The sequence below is a fragment of the Malus domestica genome, chromosome 10, assembly GCF_042453785.1.
Source record: "Malus domestica chromosome 10, GDT2T_hap1".
NCBI lineage: Eukaryota > Viridiplantae > Streptophyta > Magnoliopsida > Rosales > Rosaceae > Malus > Malus domestica.
In genome coordinates, this window is record NC_091670.1 from 37,266,293 (window position 1) to 37,275,430 (window position 9,138).

The 9,138-nt window shown below is 37.1% G+C and overlaps 1 long non-coding RNA gene across 1 annotated transcript; it reads right to left on the reverse strand.

The window, feature by feature from the left end:
- Positions 1–3,704: 3,704 nt before the first annotated feature.
- LOC103412491 (uncharacterized) lies at positions 3,705–5,897 on the reverse strand. Its single transcript, XR_525716.4, has 3 exons — positions 5,478–5,897; positions 4,484–4,517; positions 3,705–3,897 (listed from the first exon to the last, which is right to left on the reverse strand). It is a non-coding gene; the product is annotated as an uncharacterized lncRNA (long non-coding RNA).
- Positions 5,898–9,138: the final 3,241 nt, after the last annotated feature.

The following is a 9,138-nucleotide window of genomic DNA, read 5'->3' on the forward strand; positions in this document are numbered from 1 at the left end:
CTAGATTTTATTAATAATATAAAGAAAAAAAAAAAGAAAAAAAAATAGAACAAGCGGAGGGACTATGCTAATTTTTGCTGAAAACAATTGACGAAAGCGATATATTTTGGTCTATGAATTTTTCAGTTTCATTCACTTAAAATTGTTTGACTTTGATATCTTCATTAGCGAACTAAGTCTCTAGTTCTTATATTACTTCTATTATTTCTTCATTTATGTGTTAAGCACCGGTGGAGCCACATTAAGGGCTACCCTAGGCTGTAGCCTAGATAGCTTTCGGTAGAAAATAAAATTTTACATGTAGTTTTTACTGATTTTCGAATGTGGCCCACCATATAATTAGTTATTGATTCGAATTCTCTTGGTTTAATTATATAATACAGTTTACAAACTATCTATTTTTCTCATATCTTTTTTCTCATCCCTTCTTGTACATGCACAAGTTTGAATTTGTTTGAATAACGAAAATTCTTGGTTCATCTTGTGAAAATTTTCTTAAGCTAGCTGATAATGTGAAAATTTTTCTTTGCTTATAAAGATTTAAATCTTTAAGCTAGCCCACCCGGTAAAAAAATTCTAGCTCCCCCATTGATGTTAAGTAAGTCTCTAGTTTTTAATTGCTAATTAGCACCTTGCACGAAGAAAATAATTTATTAGTAAAAAGCATCTCACCTTAAAAAGCAGAGGCTCCGAATACAATACTTTTTTCTATTAACAATTGATGGACAATTCAAGCACAGAAAAAACAATTGATAGATATATTTTTTTTTAAAGTTTCCTTAAATAATTATAAGTGCAAACAATGATCATTTTAAGCCAAACGATAAGCTTAATAAAGTAAACAAAAACATGTTTTGAGTTATAACATTTAAATACGTAAAAGGTTTCACCCAAAACAACTAATATTCTTGGCTTTTCCTTTTGGATGCACCAACATTATTATTGGGAATCTTAAACTAAATATTATACATAAATGAACATTCTAAATAAAAGAGGAACGGTGGGATCATCGTGGCGCTATGGAATTTTTAATTCACGTGTTGTTATATAGGCAAATGTGTAAATTTAGAGTATGTTGAAAATGTTTTTAAAATGACTGAAAACGATTTTTGTGAAAATGCTTTTGTAATCCTTAGTAAAAAGTTACAAAAGTGAATCCTGAAAAAGCATTTGAAGTACTTCATGAAAGAAACACATAACTAATGATTTTTCTATGAAGTACTTCAAATGCTTTTGGAACCTAAAAATATTTTCTCTGAAAACACTTTCAATCATTTTAAGAACACTTTCAAACAAGTCCTTATATTTTATAAAATATTAATGAATAGATGCATGTGTTATAATATTAATAAACTTATAACACAATATAGGCTATATAGCCGTGTGGTAGATGTATTATTATTTTTTAATTGGTGAATACTATTTGGAAGAGTGTATAAACTACTCATTTTACCACCGAATCAAGAAAGAAGAAGTGGTTGTAGCTTTGAAAAAGATGAAGCATAGAAAAGCAGTGGGTCCAGATGATATACCGATCGAAGTGTGGAAAGTCTTGGGAGAGACGGGTATAACATGGCTCACAGACCTTTTCAATAGGATTTTGAAAACGAAGAAGATGCCAAATGAGTGGCGAAAGAGCACTTTGGTGCCTATCTACAAAAATAAGGGCGACGTACAAAATTGCATGAACTATAGGGGTATTAAGCTAATGAGTCATACAATGAAGCTTTGGGAGAGAGTCATTGAGCATAGATTGAGGCAAGAGACACGGGTTTCGGACAATCAATTCGGGTTCATATCAGGACACTCAACCATGGAGGCAATCCATCTCTTACGAAGATTGATGGAAAGATATAGAGATAGAAAAAAGAATTTACACATGGTCTTTATAGATTTGGAAAAAGCGTATAATAGGGTCCTAAGAGACATTCTTTGGAGGATTTTAGAGAAGAAATGAGTACGAGTAGCATATATCCAAGCTATAAAGGATATGTATGATGGAGCAAAGACTGCCGTAAGAACTCATGAAGGACAAACCGAAAGCTTTCCCATAACTGTAGGGTTACATCAAGGCTCATTCTTAAGTCCTTACCTTTTTGCATTAGTAATTGATGAGTTAACGGGACATATTCAAGATGATATTCCTTGGTGTATGCTTTTCATAGACGATATAGCGTTGATAGATGAAACTCAAGAAGGGGTAAATGTGAAGTTTAACCTTTAGAAAAAAGTGTTAGAATCTAAAGGTCTTCACTTAAGCCGATCAAAGACAGAATATATAGAGTGCAAGTTCAGTGCAAATGGAGGCCCAAATGAGTTAGGGGTGAGGATTGGAGATCAGGAAGTACCAAAGAGCAACCGTTTTCGCTACCTAGGATCTATCTTGCAAAAGAATGGAGAATTAGATGGAGACATCAACCATATAATACAAGCTGGATGGATGAAGTGGAAGAGTGCATTCGGCGTGTTGGGTGATTGTTGTTTGCCACTGAAGCTCAAGAAATTTTTTTATAGGACGGCAATAAGGCCGGCGATGCTGTATGGCACAGAATGTTGGGCGGTGAAGCATCAACACGTACATAAAATGGGTGTAGCAGAGATGAGGATGCTTCGTTGGATGTGTGGGCACGCGAGAAAGGATAAGATTAGGAATGAGGATATCAGAGGTAAAGTAGAAGAAGCCGAAATTGAAGGAAAGATGAGAGAAAATCGGTTACGGTGGTTTGAAAATGTGCAAAGAAGGCATACTGATGCTCCGGTTAGAAGATGCGACTACAGGACAAAGGTCCAAGGTCGAAAGGGTAGAGGAAGACCAAGGAAAACTTTGGAAGAGACTCTAAGAAAAGACTTAGAGTACTTGGATCTAACGGATGACATGACACAGAACCGAGCGCAATGACGTTCTAGGATTCATATAGCTAACCCCACTTAGTGGGAAAATGCTTCTTTGCACGAGGTATTCCTTGTTACATGTCAACCATAGTCTCACAATTTAAAAAAAAAAATTAAAAAAGACTTGATAAAAATACAAAATGTTAACTCTTAGGTTTTTGCACGCATGTTAAATTATAATTTGCATACAAAGACAAATGATTCTGTCCATACAAGCAACCAAACATTTTCCTAATGAGAATAAACTTGTTTCCTCAAATATTTCTTTCACTTGTTTGTTGCTTTGAACAATTAAGACCCTTGGTTTCTAAGGCATTTTAGGCTGCCCATCACAAAATATGAAACTATATATTTGTTGAGTTTGTGACCTTCGCTAGATTGCTTCGGTTACTAGTATGGATAAATATGTAAATGGATAGAGATAGGGAAGCAAACATAAGATGTACGTGGTTCACCCAGATTGGCTACGTCCACGGAGTAGAGGAGTTCTCATTAATTATGAAGGGTTTACACAAGTACATAGGTTCAAGCTCTTATTTAGTGAGTACAAGTGAATGATTTAGTACAAATGACATTCGGAAATATTGTGAGAGAATGATCTTTATTTATAGAAGAGAGTTTCTAGTTTCATTCTGACATTGACACGTGTCGTGTTGTGATTGGCTTCTGATGTTGACACATGTCTGTCACGCCCCAACCCAAGGATTAACGTAAACCTTGGTTTAGAACGTGAATCACACCTTAATTATAAGCTTAACTAATATAATTAAGAATGTGACATGAAATAAAAGCATGTATAACTCACTTGGAAATAAAATTAACTGAATAACATATTCATTATTGAAAGTTTCAGCCAAAATTACAACTTATGAACTACTCAAAGTTCACACAAAAGTAGTTCTTTATTCAAACAAGAGAGCAAAATCCAACAAGCTCATCTTTTTATTTCTTCTACATAATTACACAAAAGACAGCAAGCAGACTTTTAGGTTTCTGGTTCTGTACCTGCAAAATTTCATTAGGGTGAGCTTAAAAAGCTCAGTAGGGACATATACCTTCATTACTAAAATAATAAAGTATAATTAAGATAACAGAACTAAAACCAAAATCAGAATGGTGCATAAGTATGCAATGCAAATGCCTTAACTATACCCGTTAATCCACATAACTAAACACCCAGACCTTGTACGTCCCATTCCGTACTTATACCACTTGATCCCGAGTGTTTAAATATATGAACTAACCCCCATCCCTAAACATCCCCGAACTCCCCTTTTTGTTAGTCATCTTGCCTAAACTCTTCGTCTCCAGTCCCGAATTACCCTTAAAGAATCTGTGCACTGTGGGCTCGCCTGAGACCTGGTACCTACTAAGAGTTTGGCTCAACTACACAAAACTAATAGTCACCACCTTAGATTCCTGAAGTTCTTTCCAACAATCCCACTTTACTCCCACATCATGGACCCAAATTTCATTTCGAACATTCATTATTCCAATAACAACATGTATATCAAACTTGTATATATACTTAAGTAAGAAATATTTAAATTCATATATATATATATATAGAAGGTTTCCCAGAACCCCCTACCTTGAATTCGATTAATTTTGCTTCTCTGAAAAACCTAATCAGAACGCAAAAATACAACCAAAAATATACAAGTAACACATATTAGAAACCAAACTAAGTGTTCAACCACAAAATTGATATTATCTAAAGAAAGTACATAAATTCTGGAATCTTATAACTCAAATAATGTCACTCAAATCAAGTCAAGAGGACTAGAAAGGAATCTGGGAAAGAAATTAGGTGTGCTAAAAACAGAACTTTGCATCTTCACAAAATCTGCAGAAAAACAGCACTATTGAACCAAGTTTAGACTCATTTTCAAACCTTCAAAACTAAACCAAATCGTGTAATATTACATGGGTTTTGAAGTTCGTGTTATGTACTTTAAAAGCATATAAAGTTTGCAGAAAACGGAGCTCTAAATTGGAAGTTATGCTAAGAGAAAAATGGAGTCTTGAAACTGGAAACCCAGTTTTCTGCTGCTGTTTGGCAGCTCGCGACCCAAGTTTAAATAAGGTTTTGATCAACCAAAACTCAACGGAACTGAGTGAAAACAATTGGGTTACAATCATGGACATATATATTTTCAACACCATAAAAGTTTTCTCCAAAGAAGCACATAAAGACCTACGAATTTAGAGCAAAATAAGACCACTAAAAACTTGAATTTTCACTGAAATTTTCTGCAACTTACATCACAGTACACTTCCAATTCATATAATAAAACCCAAAATATTTCCAAGTAATCCAGAAATCATGTATACAACACCCAAATATAACATGACTCAACATTAACAAGAAACTGATTTTTTTTTAACCAAACCCTTGATCAAGAAAATTGATCTACACACCCAATCCGAATTACCCAACTCTAATTCAAGTTCAGATTAGTTCATTGAACAGTAGAAAACCCTAATTAAAACTAAGAATTCCAAATATATCTCATGGCAATTTCAATTCAACTAAGGAAAATTAAATTCGAAAAATCTAAATAATCAAGGAACAAGAAGTTTACCCTTCAAATCTCTGAATCCTTCCTTCACAATCACGTTCTCTGACTCTCAATTTCTCTACCCCTTTTCAATTTCTGATGCTTTCCCACTTCTCTGCAACCCCTTTTATAGTTTCTCTAATCCTACTAACTCCTATCAGAGTCCTAATAAAAACCTAGCTTCCTAGGTTGTCCACCTCCTGCTTATAGACCTCTGTGTCTCTTCTCCGTTCACCCTCCGCTGAACACACTCCTTGGTGAAATAGGAGATGAACAACTCTCTATGACACACTCCGTTGACCAATCAAAGGTCGACCTATCACAAGGTGTCCTAATCCCTATCCAATTTTTTTGTATGAAGAAAGAAGATTTTTTTCCTAAAGATATGGAAGGCCACCTCCTCCCTGCTTCCTTGTTTCCATCGTACAGAAAGGAAAGGTATGAAAGGATGGTCTTTTCCTTTCTTTTGTAGAATATTATTTTTTTATTATTATTATTATTTTTTTTTAAACAATAATAGGAAATCTAATAAATAAAAAGTATATTATTAAAAGCTATTAAACAAATAAACACTAAGTAGACTAAAATTTTGTATAAAAACAATTATAATCACACTTCACTCTTAATTTAAACGAGGGATATTACAATGTCGCGCTATGATCGGCTTCTGAGGTCGACATGTGTCACGCTGTGATTAGCTTCCTGGTTGGAGGGAAATTCTTCTGGGTCCTTGACGGTATAACATTGACTGGTGCTCAGTAGTTACGGGATTGGTTAAGTATGGTACAAACAGTGCTTCCCTAAGTTTCCGAGTGAAGTAAGCTATTCGGTTGGGGACTTGCAAGATCCAAGCCATTGAGTAATCACGAAACTTCTAAATATCGAAGTCTGATATCATTTATACTTGCCTTATCTGTCTCATATGTAGATGTGACATCTTCTGTGGAAGTACTTTTCCTCCATCCAGGGGTGGTATCTTTAACCAATGAAGATGCATAAGGTAATGTATCAATTTCACTTGAAGCTTACTTGTAGTTTTGGGCTTGGTCAAGTGCGATACAAACCCTATAGTAGGAGTCCCCCAAGTCGCCGAGCTAGGAGATTTGCCGAAGGAGGTAACAAACAAGGTGAGCAATCAGACTTCCAAGCAAGCAACCTGGATCGTAGGTTCAACTTTGGCTTCCGGTTGATTGTTCTCCTTTTCCTTGTGTCGTAAACAGCAACAAGGATAAGGAGAAGCAAATGGAGATGAGATGATATGGGATACTTTTGCTTTTGAAGAAGTAACTTTCCACAGGCTTATTCTTGAACTGGGCTGGAAGGTTTTCTGGTTTCCTCCAAAGTATAAGGCCGACTCAAGAATTTGAGGGTCAAAACAAGTCCATTAAATCTAAAGTACGTTCGACCCTGATGATATGAGATACTTTTGGTGTCGACAAAGTAGTGGATGTATCGGCACGTGTTCTGTTACGCTTGTCTCCACATGCTTTCTTGTATCCTTCTTACTTGCCCTATCTGTTCCTCAGGCAGATGTGGTATCTTCTCTGGAAGTATAAGATGTTGAAGATAAGTACTCGAGAGCAATGCCAGGTAAGTAATCAGGCAAGGGGTTCCAGGCAGTCAGTTTCTGACTGGAAGCTTGATTCCAAATGCTGACTGATTGTTTTCTTTCTCCTTGTCTTGCAGGTAAGAACAAGGCCAAAGGAAAAGACAGGGAAAAAGCATGATATGGGATACTCTTGCTTTTAACCCTGATGATATGAGATACTCTTGATCTGGTGTGGCCTGTTTACAGAGGTATTATCAGGAGGAAAAGAAGCTGAGTATTTCGAGAGACTCTACTGAGAGTGCCCTCTCGGATGTGAAGAAAAGTTGGCATTTTTTTTATTCGCAGGTCTGCCTGGCTATGGAGGATGAAGGTCGACATATATAGGAGTCTCCCTAACAACAAGTAGTAGTGCTATTCCTTTACCCTTCTTGGTCATAACAATGTAGTGGGAGCTGCAAGCTTCATGTGTTTTAACTTTGTCAGAGCACTTTGAAAAAGTGGTATATGGTATCTGGAAAGCTGATGTTACGTGTGAAGATTACAGACAAGCTTTATCCAAGGAAATCTGGCTCTCAAAGTTCGGAGAACGATGTCTCTTCGGTTTTCGAACAAGAAATCCTGTCGGGGATCTGGCTCTCAAGATTCAAAGAACGGTGCCTCTTCGATTTTTGAGAAAGCAATCATGTTGGGAGTCTGACTCTTGAGATTCGGAGAGCAGTGTTTCTTCAATTTTTTAGAAAGTAGTCTTGTTGGGAGTCTGGCTTTCGAGATTCGGAGAACAGTGTCTCTTCGAAATTTGAGAAAGTAATCTTGTTGGTAGTTTGGCTCTCGAGATTCGGAGAGCGGTGCCTCTTCGATTTTTGAACACGTAATCCTGTTGGGAGTCTGGCTCTCGAGATTCAGAAAGCGGTGCCTCTTTGATTTTTGAGCAAGCAATCTTATTGGGAGTGTTTTCTCGAATATGAGTAAAGGTTGGGCATTTTTGCCAGTCTGCCTTGCCACGAAGCACGGAGGTTGACACACATTGGGACTGTTTAGTTATCAAGCAGTGATGCTGTTCTTTTACCCTTGTGGGTAATAGTAGGGTAGCTGAACCTTCAAAATTTATGTGTCTAAACTTTGTCAGAGATATTTGGCAAAGTTATCTGTGGTACCTGAGGAGCTGATGTTGCGTGTGGAAAGTGGTGCCTCTTCGGAATCCGGAGAGTGGCGCCTCTTCGATTTTTGAACCAACGGCCCTATTGCCCTTTCTTTTATAAAGGCACCTGTGTGCAAGAAGTACATTCAGAGAGTTATTGCTTGTAGGAATTTTCCCCTTACTTCAGAGATTTATTGCACCTCATTTCCCTTTCATCATTTCTGAGAATGTCTAGCCCATCCGACCGTCGTTTTGACTTGAACTTTAGTGAAGAGGCAGCCATGCCTTCTTAAGACAACATATGGCGCCCATCCTTCTTATCCCCTACTGGTCCTTTTACCGTTAGGGACTCTGTGATGAATAATGCTATGACCGCTGCGGTGGTGGCCAGGAACCTTCTCACTCCCAAAGATAACAGACTACTTTCCAAACTGTCTGATGAGTTGGCTGTTAAGGATTCTCTGGCTCTCAGTGTTTAGTGTGCAGGTTCTGTGTCTAATATGGTCTAACGCCTATTTTCTCAAACCCACCAAGTTGAATCATTGGCGGCTGATGTGATAAGTCTCAAACAGAAGATCAGATGGCTTAAGCATGAGAATAAACAGTTGCACTGGCTCGCACATGACTATGCTATAAACATGAAGAGGAAGCTCGACCAGCTGCAGGAATATGATGGTTAGATTTTACTCGATCATCAGAGGTTTGTGGATTTGTTCCAAATACATTTATTGCCTTCGTCTTCTGGGGCTGTACCGCTTAATGAAGCTCCAAATGATCAACCTTCGGTGCCTCCTCCTTCTGGGGTTCTACCTAGTACTGAGGCTCTGAATAATCACCCTCTGGTGCCTCCTCTTTTTGGGGCTCTGCCGACTGCTGAGACTTCTCCTGAGCAACCTTTGTGAAGGTTCCCTCTTGTTTATTTATTTTGATTCATGTATATGTACGTATTTGTAACTTATCGGAAATATCAATAAACAAGTTTTGCTTCATTTCAACGT